This window comes from Podarcis liolepis (genome assembly GCF_965112155.1).
Source record: "Podarcis liolepis genome assembly, chromosome: 2".
NCBI classification, from domain to species: Eukaryota; Metazoa; Chordata; class Lepidosauria; order Squamata; family Lacertidae; genus Podarcis; species Podarcis liolepis.
The window spans coordinates 2,660,627-2,676,178 of record NC_139555.1 but is presented as its reverse complement, the minus strand read 5'-3'; the positions used below and the strand labels follow the sequence as shown (position 1 = coordinate 2,676,178).

The following is a 15,552-nucleotide window of genomic DNA, read 5'->3' as shown; positions in this document are numbered from 1 at the left end:
ATATTATGACATCACTGAAAACTGTTAATCATTGGACTTCTCCCTCAACCATCATCTGCAACAGCTATTCCTTCAGGCTGTAAGAGAGGGAGAGAGATGGGGCTACAGGCCTCTGGGTCTGCTCTGCTGGGAGACCACCTCCCCCCTCACCTGTCAGCAACAGCCATTCCAGCAGACAGAGGAGAGCTGCATGGACTCTCCATCCGCTCTGCTGAAAACTAGCAGCTTTTGGCTTCTTCTCGCATCGAAATCTTTCTGTTCCACGCATTGAAATCTTTCTGTTCCAGCTGGTCATCACCAGCTGGTAATTTGCCTTCCACCTCCCAACCCCTTTTCCTTTTGTGTCCTGTCCTTATGTCCTATGGCTGACAGTTACAAGCTGCTCTGGGACCCCTTTTTGGCTGAATACAGGGATAAAAGTGGTTTAAATAAAATGAAAAATTCTGGAACTGTGCCGTTTCAGGCTGCCACCTGCCCAACTATCTAGAACTGGAAAATTAGCATGTTAGGGGAAAGCTGGGCTTGAATTCTTCCCCTGACATCTAAAGCCTCGTTAGGTGTTCACTGTGAAGACATGACAAGGGCAGCAGGGCGGCACACCCAAGCCCTGACGTGATAGAAATTGATGAAATTATGCACTGTATGGAGAAAGTGGATAACGTCCCCCCCTCCTTTCATCACACTTGTGGGCATCCAGCGGAGCATCAGGTGAGATAAAATAAAGCACATAGTTAAACTGTGGAACTCCCTCCCTCAGGAGGCCGTGATGATGGCTACCAACTTCAATGACTGTAAAAGAGGCTTAGAACCATTCATGGAGAAGATGGCTATCCTTGGCTTCTAGCCAGGGTGGTTCTGCTCCGCCTCCACAGCTGGAGGCAGAAATGCTTCTGAATTCTGGTTGCTGGAAACCACAGCAGAGGAGAGGGCTCTGGTGCTCAGATCCTGCTGGTGCAGGCACAGGCAAACTCGGCCCTCCAGATGTTGTTGGACTACAACTCCCATCATCCCTAGCTAACAGGACCAGTGGTCAGGGATGATGGGAATTGTAGTCCCAAAACATCTGGAGGGCTGAGTTTGCCTATGCCTGTGCTGGTGGGCTTCCCATAATAGGCATCTGGTGGGCCACTATGAGAAGAGGTCACTGGGCTAGATGGGGCATAGGCCTGACCCAGCAGGGTCCTCTTAGTAGTGTGAAGGTGTGAAGAGGGATTGTGAACATGCTTGGCCAGTAAATTGTTCTGCTTAGAAACCTCCCTGCACATCATAAGCCCTGGTCTGAGCAGGCTTCCCAGTTGCCGTTTGGCTTCTATTTTTTAAAAAATATTTTTTATTAACCGACCAATCAAATCAAATCAAATCACATCACATAAATTCCAAATTACAAAGCCGAAATTTAAATTTTTTGTTGGGGGGGGGACCCATATTTCAAGTTCAGAAGGGGATTCCAATCATCTTCTTGCTGCTGCATTAATATCCACAAATCTGTCCAAATAATGTTCATAATTCTGTCCAATCCTATCTTGCTGTTCCCACATCTCATCTTGTTCGTATATTTTTCTTTTTTTCTTTATGATCTCTTCTGATAATCTCCTTGAGCAGGTAAACAAACACCAGTTATAATCCTGTGTGAATTTTTCCGTTCGTCCAATCATCATGTCGAGATGGTTTCCATATATCATCACTTTCATAAATAAAAGCACTCTCCATCATTAGTCTTGCAAATCTGTCGCCTTCTTTAGTCCCTCTGAGGAGGCTCACCCACAATATGAAAACAGATCTGTTCCTCCTCCCAGACATAAGTCTTTCAACAGAACTTGCCAAAATGGTGACGCTATTTTTTGCTGCGTCATTCCAAAGCTCTTATACTTCCCACGGTCTCCTTAAAACATGCTTTGGTTAGAAAATTATCTCCACACAGTCTTAAATCCTCAGCTTAAGTCATTTAAACGGCATTTCTGACTTGTGACTTGGGGGGGGGGATTCTTGGTTAATCACATAGAGAAAAGAAAGGAAAGGTTCCCCCCCATCCAGTCTCATTGCCGAACATACCGAGCCTTGGTGTGTCTTCTCATGATTTATTCCTGTTCCTCCGACCCGTCTTGTTTCTCAGAGATCTCTTCGGTAAGCAGTCTTTACTCCCCCTTCTTCCTTGAAATATGTGCATTAGCTTCCTCCTAATTGTTTCTTTTGAAGTTGCTGCAGCTAGAGGCACGGATTAGAGACAGCGTCCAGGAGCGCCGAAGTCCGCACAAGGGCTTTCTGCCTAGTGCCCCACGCCCTCAAATTCGGGGGTGGTATAGGGCACAGCAGGCAAGGGCAGTCCCCCCCACCCACTTGGGGGGGCCGGGAGGCTGTTTACTCCCATCACAGCCTCTTAATTACCTGGTGTGGGTCGGAGAGATGTTATTGTCAGCCATCTTCCGATGCACCCCTAGTGGCCCCCCAGTTGCCGTTTGGCTTCTAAGCGTGTTTGGAGTGGGGAAAGGCCAGTGCACACACTTCTGTACCCCCTACACGTCATAGTTCTATAGAAGAAGAAAAACTCTGAGCCTTGTAGCCATACTCATTTGTGAGAAAGGCTTCAGCAGTAAACCCTGAGGAAAAATCCATACTTGCTTGCCTGCAGGGCATCTTCAGGAGAAGAAAGGCTAAGGAATAGACCGTACAAAAATCTGAAGTCCCTAAGATGGTGGGATGGCAACTTGTACACCTCCTTCTGGCAACTCCTGCAACAAAGCTGGTGCCAAACATCTTGCTCTGCTGTCCTTTGGACCACATCAGCAAGGCTGAGAGGGGTCTTGTCATCTGGGCAGCCCAGGACCTCCAGACACGCTGCCCAGGCTTGCACCCCAAGGAGGTCACTTCAGGGCTGCTAACACAGCAAAAACAACGTGGGAGGCAGCAGTTACAGTAAGTGCTGCACCTGTTTGTCTTCACTCCCAAAGCACCCTCTTCCATGGTCTCCCAAGATGGACAGATGCCAGTCAACAGTTTTATAATTGGGAGTTCTTTGTACAGGGGAGCAATCAGGGATGTCACCCCACCCCCTGCTTGCAGTCTGAAGTAGTACGGTCCATGAATAGTTTTACCAAATGTTAAACTGGTTGTCTGGACAGGTGCTGCTTCGAACACCTCATTCCTGCGTGCAAGGCAATTTGGTGCAGGCATGTCTTGTTGGGTGTCACACACCACGATCCTGCACAATGTGTGTGTGAAACGGCCTGCAAAGCGAGTCTTGCATGTTGGCAGATCCTATGAATGTTGTGCAGGGTTCATATCCAGATTTTTGGCTCTGTGTGGTCTCTCCAGAAAAGGCTAAGCAAATTGCCAAGGACCAGGAGGGGAGGGGAGAGGACAAGGATCTGTGGGTGGATGGGGGAGATTCAGCTGTCATGTGTCTGCTCCTGCAGGAAAGTTGGCGTTAGATAAACCAGCTTGCCCTTTCTGCCATCACCCTGGCTCTTTCAGCACTCTGGCAGCGTCCGCTGCTGGGCAGCCGTCCACCATCTCCTTGCAGAGCAGCCAAACCCAGGCTGTCCCCTTGGCTTTTGCCCCCAAACTGTTGCTGCTGAATCAACATCCCTTCCGCCCTGGAAACCAGAGGCGCTGTGAGAAGAGACACTCTGATCCTTTCCATTGGCCTTTCTTTGATGTGTGTTGCAGACTGGGGAGGAATGGGAGAGCTGGACCTGGAAGCTGGATTTGGGCATCAAGATCAGAGGAGGGATCGCTGAGAGGAGCAGAGGCAGGAAAGAGGACTCTCCTAAGTGATGCTAGGGGACACAGTGTCCTTCCTTCCTTCCTTCCTTCCTTCCTTCCTTCCTTCCTTCCTTCCTTCCTTCCAGAAGAGGCCACACATTGCTGAGCTATGCCAGGTCTGATGGGAACTTTAGTAGTGCACTAGGTAAACGGCTTTTCCATGCGCTGCTCTGGTTCGCCAGAAGCGGCTAAGTCATGCTCGGCCAATAAAGCGAGATGAGCGCCGCAACCCGAGAGTCATCTGTGACTGGACCTAATGGTCAGGGGTCCCTTTACCTTTATCTAGGCATGATAGTTGATGGATACCCAATGGGCTCTCGTGGGCAACTGACTGGCTTTGTTCCAAGGATCTGGAATGTGTCAGTTGCCTGTCAGAGTGGAGACTGGACTCCTATCTGCCAGATTTGGCAGAATTGCTAAGAGGTTTGTAGGGAGAAGCGCTTTTTTAAAAACCCGATGTGCTGTTTTGGAGCTAGCACTTTCTGCCTGTCTGCTTTCTTCTGTGCCCATATTTAGAAGCTCCATCTCCTTTGTAGGAGGAAGCACCAAAGGCTTGCAGTGCCTTTGTAAAAATTATTTATCTATAAACATGAAGGTCGACCAGACATTTTAGGGAGCAGGGCAGCCAAACACACAGGCAGATTGGTTTCCAAGTCGCCACTAAGGCAAAATGTGTAGATTTGTAGGCCTGGCATTCCAAATGCAGCCACACCAGAACAACATTATGACATCTGCAATTCTAATTTTTAAATTTCCTTTCCTAATGATCTGTAGCTTGGAATTTGCCTTTTCACAGCTGTCTAACACTGTGGGACATGGGACACAGAATAACATTGCTTCCCTAAGTTTATTTGAAAGTAAGTAGCACTGAACTCACTGGGGTTTCCCTCTGAGAAAATGTGTTCCGGACTGGCAGAGTTAATCTCATTTTTTTCTTTTTCTTTTTTCCTGTGATTCTGATTTAATCCTCCTCAGTCAATGGCAAAATCCTAAACATAGCTTTACTGAAAGAACCATTGGCTTTTGCTAACCCCGAGAAAAGTTAGAATCATAGAATCATAGAATCATAGAATCATAGAAACATCGAGTTGGAATAGACCACAAGGGCCATCGAGTCCAACCCCCTGCCAAGCAGGAAACACCATCAGAGCACTCCTGACATATGGTTGTCAAGCCTCTGCTTAAAGACCTCCAAAGTAGGAGACTCCACCACACTCCTTGGCAGCAAATTCCACTGTCGAACAGCTCTTACTGTCAGGAAGTTCTTCCTAATGTTTAGGTGGAATCTTCTTTCTTGTAGTTTGGATCCATTGCTCCGTGTCCGCTTCTCTGGAGCAGCAGAAAACAACCTTTCTCCCTCCTCTATGTGACATCCTTTTATATATTTGAACATGGCTATCATATCACCCCTTAACCTCCTCTTCTCCAGGCTAAACATGCCCAGCTCCCTTAGCCGTTCCTCATAAGGCATCGTTTCCAGGCCTTTTACCATTTTGGTTGCCCTCCTCTGGACACGTTCCAGTTTGTCAGTGTCCTTCTTGAATTGTGGTGCCCAGAACTGGACACAGTACTCCAGGTGAGGTCTGACCAGAGCAGAATACAGTGGCACTATTACTTCCCTTGATCTAGATGCTATACTCCTATTGATGCAGCCCAGAATTGCATTGGCTTTTTTAGCTGCCGCGTCACACTGTTGGCTCATGTCAAGTTTGTGGTCAACCAAGACTCCTAGATCCTTTTCACATGTACTGCTCTCAAGCCAGGTGTCACCCATCTTGTATTTGTGCCTCTCATTTTTTTTGCCCAAGTGCAATACTTTACATTTCTCCCTGTTAAAATTCATCTTGTTTGTTTTGGCCCAGTTCTCTAATCTGTCAAGGTCGTTTTGAAGTGTGATCCTGTCCTCTGGGGTGTTAGCCACCCCTCCCAGTTTGGTGTCATCTGCAAATTTGATCAGGATGCCCTTGAGTCCATCATCCAAGTCGTTGATAAAGATGTTGAATAAGACCGGGCCCAAGACAGAACCCTGTGGCACCCCACTAGTCACTCTTCTCCAGGATGAAGAGGAACCATTGATGAGCACCCTTTGGGTTCGGTCAGTCAGCCAGTTACAAATCCACTGAGTGGTAGCATAGTCAAGACCGCATTTTACCAGCTTCTTTACAAGAATATCATGGGGCACCTTGTCAAATGCCTTGCTGAAATCAAGGTAGGCTACATCCACTGCGTTCCCTTCATCTACCAGGCTTGTAATTCTGTCAAAAAACGAGATCAGGTTAGTCTGACATGACTTATTTTTCAGAAATCCATGCTGACTATTGGTGATCACAGCATTCCTTTCTAGGTGCTCACAGACTGTTTGCTTAATGATCTGTTCCAGAATCTTCCCTGCTATTGATGTCAGACTGACTGGGCGGTAATTATTTGGGTCCTCTCTTTTCCCCTTTTTGAAAATAGGGACAACATTTGCCCTCCTCCAGTCTGCCGGGACTTCGCCTGTTCTCCAGGAATTCTCAAAGATGACTGCCAGTGGTTCTGAGATCACATCTGCCAGTTCTTTTAATACTCTTGGATGCAGTTCATCTGGCCCTGGAGACTTGAATACATCTAATCTAGCCAAATATTCTTGTACTATCTCCTTAGTTATTCTGGGCTGTGTTTCCTTTGCTGAATCATTTGCTCCAAATTCTTCAGGTCGGGCATTGTTTTCTTTATCGGAGAAGACTGAGGCAAAGAAGGCATTGAGGAGTTCAGCCCTTTCTGTGTCTCCTGTTTGCATTTCACCATCTTCTCCTCTGAGTGACCCCACTGTTTCTTTGTTCTTCCTTTTGCTACGAACATACCCATAAAAGCCTTTTTTGTTGCTTTTAACCTCTCTAGCAAGCCTGAGTTCATTCTGTGCTTTAGCTTTTCTGACTTTGTGTCTACACGTGCTGGCTATTTGTTTGAATTCCTCTTTGGTGGTTTCCCCCCTTTTCCATTTTTTGTACATATCCTTTTTTAATCTTAATTCAGTTAAAAGTTCTTTAGATAGCCACCCTGGTTTCTTTAGGCACCTTCCATGTTTTCGTCTCATTGGTATTGCCTGACGTTGTGCTTTTACTATCTCCCTCTTAACAAACTCCCAGCCATCATGAACTCCCTTTCCTTTTAGTATTACTGTCCATGGGATCTCACCCAGCACTTCCCTAAGTTTTATGAAGTCGGCTTTCTTAAAGTCAAGAAATTGAGTCCTAGTATGCTTGGCTGCTACTTTCCGCTGTATAGTAAACTTCAGGAGAGCATGATCACTCGCGCCTAATGATCCTTCCACATCTACCCCACTAACCAGGTCATCAACATTGGTTAGGACCAGATCTAAAATGGCTGTTCCTCTTGTTGCTTCTCCCACTTTCTGGACAATGAAGTTGTCTGCAAGGCCAGTGAGGAATCTGTTTGACCTTATGCTCTTGGCTGAGTTTGACGTCCAACAAATATCCGGGTAATTGAAGTCCCCCATTACTACTATCTCCCTTCCTTTTGCATGCTTGGCCATCTGTTCCAGGAAGGCAGCATCTATGTCCTCCGTTTGGCTTGGGGATCTATAGTAAACTCCCACAATGAGGTCTCTGTTATTCTTCTCTCCCTTAATTTTGACCCAAATGCTCTCACTTTGGCTTTGAGGTTCTAAATCTTGGATCTCTTCACAGGTATACACATCCCTGACATATAACGCCACTCCTCCTCCTTTCTTGTCTGGTCTGTTTCTCTGAAATAGATTGTATCCCCCCATTATTACATTCCAATCGTGGGACTTATCCCACCAGGTTTCAGTGATGCCTATTATGTCATATTTAGTTTGCTGTACCAAGAGCTCAAGCTCATCTTGTTTATTTCCCATGCTTTGCGCATTAGTGTACAGACATTGAAGTCCATTAATCATTCCCCCGTGTCTCTTATTTAAGGATTTTTTCCTCCCTCCACTAGGTCCGCGTGCTGTTTGCTCCATTTGGTCTATGACATTTGGATGATCATCTTCATTAATTGATAGACTCCTACCCTCAGGAGCACTGTCTCCCTCCCCCACATTAGTCAGTTTAAAGCCCTCCTGATGAGGTTTCTGAGATTTTTGGCAAAAACATTTCTCCCAACCGTTGTGAGGTGCAGCCCATCACTTGCCAGAAGACCATCTTCAAGAAACTGCAGTCCGTGATCTAAGAATCCAAACCGTTCCTGTTTACACCATTTGCGAAGCCAGCTGTTCACTTCCACTATTTTCCCCTCTCTCCCTGGGCCACGTCGTTCAACTGGGAGGACAGACGAGATGACAATTTGTGCATTTAGTTGCTTCAATTTCCTGCCGAGAGCCTCGTAGTCTCTTTTGATCTTCTGGAGGCTATTGCTTGCAGTGTCATTGGTTCCCACATGAACCAAGAGGAAGGGGTATTCGTCAGTGGGTTTTATGATTTTTTGCAGTCGTTCAGTTACATCTTGGATCTTAGCCCCGGGGAGACAGCACACTTCCCGAGACATCTTGTCAGGCCCACAGATCACTGCTTCTGTTCCCCTCAGTAGGGAATCCCCTATCACCACTACACGCCTCCTCTTGGGTTTGGTCGGGGTTCTTCTGTGAGCTGTCTGTTCCAAGGTCATCTGCACATTCCCTGAGGACTGACTTTGCTGCTCGTCTTCATATACCTGATCGACTGTAATGAGGGAGAGATCCTCAAATGGAGTCTGCTCCTCGTCTTCCATGCTAGGGGAGAGGACTTCAAAGCGATTGTGTATTTCTAAACAATCAGAGTGAACCCTGGGCCTCCTACTTCTTTGAGTCACGTTTCTCCATATATCTGGCTCCTGTGTTGCTGAACTATCCTCCTTCTCAGGGGAGTCCCCTGTCTCCTCTCTGGTGGAGACGGTGTGCTCTGTTGCTTCCAAGAAGAGCTCCAGCTCTCTAATTCTTTGGAGCGTAGCTACACGTTCCTCCAGTTGCTGGACTTTGTCTTTTAAAAGGGCAATCAACATGCAATTGCTGCAGGTAAAGCTGCCTGCAACCTTTGGCAAGATGGCAAACATTGCGCAGGAATCGCAGGCGACTGCAGCTGTTCCCTCCCCTTCCATCTTGAGATCGTGTCGTTGGGGGTGGCTACAGAGGTCCTCCATCATAAAAAGCTTGAGGACAGGACAAATAACTTCCCCTCCACACACACACACACACAAAACACCTAGGTCTCCCCCAACAAACGTTTGAGACTAGCTCCCCTAAATCTAAAAGATGGGTATAACCCTTTTTGCTCCTTCTTCAACTCTGCCCTGCAGACTCTGATGTTTCCGCCTTTGTTCGCAGATCCAACAGAACTTTTGTCTCCATCAGAACTTGGGTTTGAATTAGGAAAATGTGAAGAAAGGAGAATGCCTCTGAGCATATTGAGAATGCCTTTTCCTGAACAATGAGGAACCTTAGTGACAATTTCCAGAAGGGTAGCTGTATTAGTATGTTCCAGCAAAAGCTGCAAAATCAAGTGGTTAGAGTGCTGCACTAGGACCTGAGAGACCAAGGTTCGAATCCCTGCTCTGCCATGAAGCTCATTGGGTGACCTTGAGCCAGTCACTCTCCACCTAACCTACATCACAGGGTTGTTGTGAGGATAAAATGAGGGAGAGAATTCCTCCAGCTCCCTGGAGGAAAACTGGGGTGTGAATAAATATTTCCCTGGAGGCAAATTTGAGGTCTAGCACTTGTTATTGCAGAAATGAATCCCTGCTGGTAAACCGAGGTGGTTTTTTAAAATAAAAAAATGTGATGAACTTTATTTATTTTTAAAAAGAACAAGTTGTTTGTTGAAAAAAAGATGTAGAGGAGAGCTTCTCAAAACACAGGCTTTTCCAGACAACAACAGGATGATAAAAGCAAGGAAGGGAAACTGGGGCTGGTGGTGATATTGTGAGGCAAATTTATTAGCATTTCAAAGTCCCAATCATACAATGGAGGCCCAGTTCGCAGAGTTAGTAAGGTGGTGATGAAGACCTCACAGCTTAGCTAGCTTCCTTTGGCATTTGTGCGAACAAACTGTTCAAAGGGAAGCTTATTGCCTCTGCAGCTTCATAAGGGAAGGTTCATACTTAACATTTGGTGCTCAGAGTGTGTGTGATTCTCCCTTCCACCTTTGATCCTGAGTCTGGGAAATGTTTGAAAAATTAGCTTATACACATATTTCGCAATTGGTTATCCATCTGGTTGCTTTACAGTTTGATTATCATAATTTGCATTGATTAATTGATTATCTGGAAAGGCCTCATTATTCCTTTAGCACTTCCAGGAATCATTTGCATTTTAAGAGCCCACAACCCAGCTAGCGTTCAATCTCATTGCTTTCAATGGTAGAATGATGAATGTGCTTAAATCTCTCCCATTGAAAGCAATCGGATTTAAACAGTGCTTTCCCCCTGAGAGGATAGTGCACCCTTTCAACTACAAAGTGCTTTAAAAACAAAAAACCACATCGTGTTAGGTCCAGAGGACAAATGTGAAAGTTCAGCCATTCCTAGTTTACAAATTATTATCCTCTATAAGTGGCAAACAGAGGCAGCAAGAGACCATGTGATTCTGGGGTGCCACTGGAACAGCAGGAAGTCGAGTGAGCACTGTATACAACCACTAGGATCCCTGATTGGTTGCAAATGCCTTATTCCATTGCTGGAGACATTGGCTAGATGGCAGAAACTTTGTTAGACTTGATAGAATAAAGATTTACCAAGATCAAATTCTCGGGCCAACTGAATTGCACTGAACCATACTTTCAGAACAACCCTATGCACATTTTCTAAGCCCGACTGAGATCAAATTGTATGTTTAGGGTGCACTCCACTCTACGCTCCACTGATCACAGCGGGACTTGGCTCAGTAACCGTGAGCAGGATTCTGTTCCAAGTCCTTCTGAAATGAATGAGACCAGACCCATTGCTTGCAGTGGGACCTGAAGCTCAATCCCAAGCCCCACCACATTCAATGGGGCCTGCTCCCAGGCATAGGTTTCTTGGAAGCTGCTCCATTGATGAGGCTCTTCCCCCTCTGCTTGCACCACGCAGGTCACAACCACAAGGCAGAAAAGAAAATCCAGCTTGGTGTGTTGTAAACAATGCAGGAGACGGAAGAGGCCCCTGCACCAGGCACGCTGCCATGGCTTTCCAGGGACAAGGTGTTTCCTGTGATTCCGTCAAGGGCACGACATTCCGTCTCCAGGAATTGGTCTGGAGCTGCGTGGGGTTTGCTGCATTTGTGTGCGTACAAGAGGGTGGGTGGTGTTTCTTTAGGTGATGGTGTTGCTATTGCCTACATTCACGCAATAAAATGATGCACACTGTGCAGGAAGTGGATAGAGAGAAGGTTTTCTTCCTATCCCATAATACGAGGGGTCATCCAGTGAAACTGAATGGTGGGAAATTTGGGGCAGACAAAGGGACGCAGTTCTTTTGCTCTGTGCAGTTAAAACTATGGTGTTTGCTGTCACAAGATTTGGTGCTGGCCACCAGCTTGGCCAACTCTGATAGGAGATTTGGCTATTTTCTGGAGACTAAGGCTATAAAAAGCAATTGATGCTTTTGAATTATGGTGCTGGAGGAGACTCTTGAGAGTCCCATGGACTGCAAGAAGATCAAACGTATCCATTCTTAGGGAAACCAGCCCTGAGTGCTCACTGGAAGGACAGATTGTGAAGCTGAGGCTCCAATACTTTGGCCACCTCATGAGAAGAGAAGACTCCCTGGAAAAGACCCTGATGTTGGGAAAGATGGAGGGCACAAGGAGAAGGGGACAAGGAGAAGGGGTGGTTGGACAGTGTTCTCGAAGCTGCGAACATGAGCCTGACCAAACTGCGGGAGGCAGTGGAAGACAGGAGTGCCTGGCGTGCTCTGGTCCATGGGGTCACGAAGAGTCGGACATGACTAAACAACAACAAGGCTATCAATGGTTGCTAGTCATGATGGATGGCTGTGTTGCCTCCAATCTCAGAGGAAGCATGCCTCTGCAACTAGAGAGTCTCTAGGGGAGTGTGGACTAACCATGGGCTGACCACTGTGGGAAGCTAGATTCTAGAGGACATAGGTATTTGATCTGATCCAGCAGGGCTTTTCTCATCTTCTTAAGGATGCAGAGGATCACGGGAAACTGCCTTATACAGAGTGAGGACCATTGGTCCATCTAGCTCAATACTGCCTACACTGGCTGGCAGTGGCTCTCCAGGGTTTCAGACAGGGAGCCTCTCCCAGCCCTACCTGGAGAGGCCAGGGGTTGAACCTTCTGCATGCCAGGCAAGTGCACTACGACTGAGCCATGGCCCTTCCCCAATGCCTACACTTGCCTGTGGTCATACTTTCTCAGTACTGTACAGAGCAATTCTTAAGGGAGAGGGAATTTTTGCCCCATCTGACTCAGCTCAGTTTTCTTACTAATTTTTGGCATAACCCAAGATTTCATCCTCAATATCAGACCTGCAGTTTTGAGTTTTAAGGTTGCAGGGGACATATTTTCACTTTGGGGATGGATCCATGTCTTTACATGGAAGGTTGTGTCAGGAGAAGTTTTAGCAACCGTAAGGAATGTTGCTTCAGGGGTGAACTTTGCCCCTTGGAACAATGTTGTCCCTAGTGGTCGGCCGTGTTTGAATTCATTGTCATAGTCCTCCAGGGTTTCAGGCGGGGTCTCTCCTCCTAGGCCTACCTGGAGATGCCAGGGATCAAACAATACTAAGTGCAAGGGATCCCTTACAGCAGTGGTTCTCAATTAGCGAAGTACTGCAGACCCACGGTTTTTCAAAAGCCAAGCCATGGATGTCCTACTTCTGAAATTTTTGATATCTCTGTGATAGTCTTTGTTATGCAAATGGAGCCACAGATGGCTGCAAGCAATGTGGCCCTCAGGCTGGCAAAGGGTCCTTGCCCCTTGTTCAGAATACACATCTGGGCTCAAATCTGCACTCCGCCAGGAAACTCACTGATTGACCTTGGGCAGCCCAGCCCTACCTTACAGGATTGTTGTGAGGATAAACTTAGGAGGGAGAAACTAAGCATACAGCCCTGAGCTCCTTGGAGGAAGAGCGTGATAACAGTACTTTCAATAAAAGAAAAAAATCAGGCTTGCCCATAAAAATCGCCCTACACATGCAATGATGAAGATGATAAGACACATTGAGAACAGTAGTGCTTACTTGCAAGGAAACATGCAGACCTTTGCTCTGCATGTTATTCTCAATTTATAAACTAGTGAATGGAAAATGAGTGACTTCTCCAAGACAACCCAGGAAAACCATGATAAATGGATTAGCTAGGATTTAATTTTAGGCATTCCAGATCGATGCCTCCAAACCGGGCCACTTCCGACTGCTATCCCAGGAGAAGGAACTGTTTGCAAGCAGCATTGGATTAAATAGTTTTGTCAAGGACATCTTGAGAGCATCCACAGGGTAGCCTTTCACCTTCCTAGCTGACCAAAATATTTGGAACCCATCAAGCTTCCTGGTTTTGCCTTTCAAAATAGGCTCCACCTCTGGGACCTCCCTTGTCTTGAGATGCCCAGGGGCGGCTTAAGCTGTTGTTTTCTAATGACATTTTATCAGGAGTAGTTACTTTCCTAATGATGTTGTTTTGTTCTTGTGTAAGATTTCCGGGTTGGATTCGTTTGTGCAAATCTTGGGAAGGTCCTGGCCAGATCCTCTCCCCACCCCCACCCCAATCCTTGACTGCCTGGCTTTGTTTCTGTTTACTTGGCTTAAATCCTCTGCAGCCTCGCCAGCAGAATCTGGTGTCTATTGCATCTCCAGGCAAGGCTAACTTTTCCCGCATGTGCTCTGACGTTTTGGGCTGGGACTTGGAGTCCTTGGGTGTGTGTTGCATGCAGCTGTGTGTGTCACGTGGTATGGCATGCATTAAACTTGAACATTCCCCTGGCCCTGGCCCTTTTTGAGTAAAGATGTGCCGCAAACAGACATTTCCAAACAAACATTTATACATTGCTTTTCTAATACAGGCATCTCTCAAAGCAGTTAACAACAAAATGTTTTTTTTAAAGTTACTGTCAGAACAGAGGATATTAGGGGTGGGAATGAGAAAGTGTGAAGAATTTATCAGCTTTGCCGAAAATTTCAGGAGCAAATGTCCCAGGAACAACTACTGTGACAAGTCATCCATGGAGATTGTGGTTTCCTGCTCTTAATCATCTTCTGGCTCCTCTTTAATTGCATTGCAGACTTGTACTGTAGATTAAAGAATGTGCAATCGTGTTATCAGGCCAGCTTGCACTGGGGAAGGAGCATCTAATTTTTTATGTTACACAAGACTTTTCATCAGGCAGAATAAAAAAGAAACCTCCATGCCTAGCTCCTCAAGCCCTCCTCTTCAGCCCCATTCTGCCTGATGACAACAGGCTGAATCCAGGAATTCCCATCATCCCTTACCATTGGTCATGCTAGCTTGGGTGTGAAGGGACATGGAGTCCAACAACATCTGCAGGGCTACCGTTCTTGCACACTTTCTCTGCAACAGAAGCGAGTGTGACAAAAGAGATGATGATAATAATACATCGTATCATGTTCCAGGATATGCTGAGTGTGATTTTTGCATTTGCCCATGGTTAGCATAACATGCAGAACACACACACACACACAAATATATATATACTGAGGATATTTGCAAATAATCAAGTCAACATGCTGGCATGGTCATTTCAGCCAATGAAAATGAGCACAGTGGTGCAGGATAACATCTCTTTGAAAAACAACCAGAAAGCCAGATTAAAATCAAAGACTTTGGCCTTTTGATTTAAAATCTGCATGACTCCAGCCCATTAGCCCCATTTGGGTTTGAATTTTGCTTCCCAATGCCAAGAGTGGCTGGGGAAACCCAGCCAGATGGGCGGGGTATAAATAAAAAATTATTATTATTTTAAACTTTTTAAAATTAGTATGTTAACAAATATAAAATAAATGTAAAAGAAACACTGCCACAATGTGTAGCCAAAAGAAGATTAAATTCAAGAAAAGTGCCAGGTTGACAAGGTTGGTTCATACTTATACTGCACCAGTTGGGAAAACAACTTGCAAGCAGGAGGCACAATAATATAACATATTATTGGGGTGAAGAATTAAGGGCCCCTTTTGTATGTTCTCTGCAGTATGGGGAGTGGGACCTTTGCACATTTCCTTTCCCAGCCAAAGTTCACTAACAGCTTTTGCCGGGTTTTAAAGTTGCCAGTGGGGCTGTTCTTCAAACACAATCAGTGATCTTGGGAGAACATTTTTAGTGCTGCAATCATTCTGCTCCAAGATATATTTATAAACTCAGATGGTTTTGTTTTTTTAAGTCTAAAGATATCCTGTTTATAAGGGATAGGTAATTGTTTGCATATAAATCTTCTATATTTGGCGTTTAGTAAATACAGAACTATTTAATTGGTTTTAACTGCTCAGTTTGGCTGCAGGAGCTTTGATGTCGCTCATCCTTCAACTTGCAGTGGTGGGGAATCTGAAGATGGCAGCATGGCTGATCTTTTTTTCTCTCTCCTTTGATCCTTACCAAGGCATTTTGCAAACCAAAAATGAAAATTATTTAGCATGTTTATCCCACCTTACTTTCAAAGAGGTCAGATAAGTTTGTTAGGCTAGCAACAAACTTCATTCCTACTCTGGATGCCATAGGTGTCTTGATGCCACCTAAAGACCTTGGCATTTCAGGAGGCTGATGGGCTAACCCAGCTGCCACTCACCTTGGTGCCTTCCAGATGTTTTGGGCTACAAATCCTATCAGTCCTGGCTTATG

General features: G+C 45.8%; 1 long non-coding RNA gene across 1 annotated transcript; it reads left to right on the top strand.

Annotated features, from left to right (window-relative positions):
* The first annotated feature begins 251 nt into the window (after positions 1-251).
* LOC310699165 lies at positions 252-11,107 on the top strand. Its single transcript, XR_014521955.1, has 2 exons — positions 252-304; positions 10,831-11,107. It is a non-coding gene; the product is annotated as an uncharacterized lncRNA (long non-coding RNA).
* Positions 11,108-15,552: the final 4,445 nt, after the last annotated feature.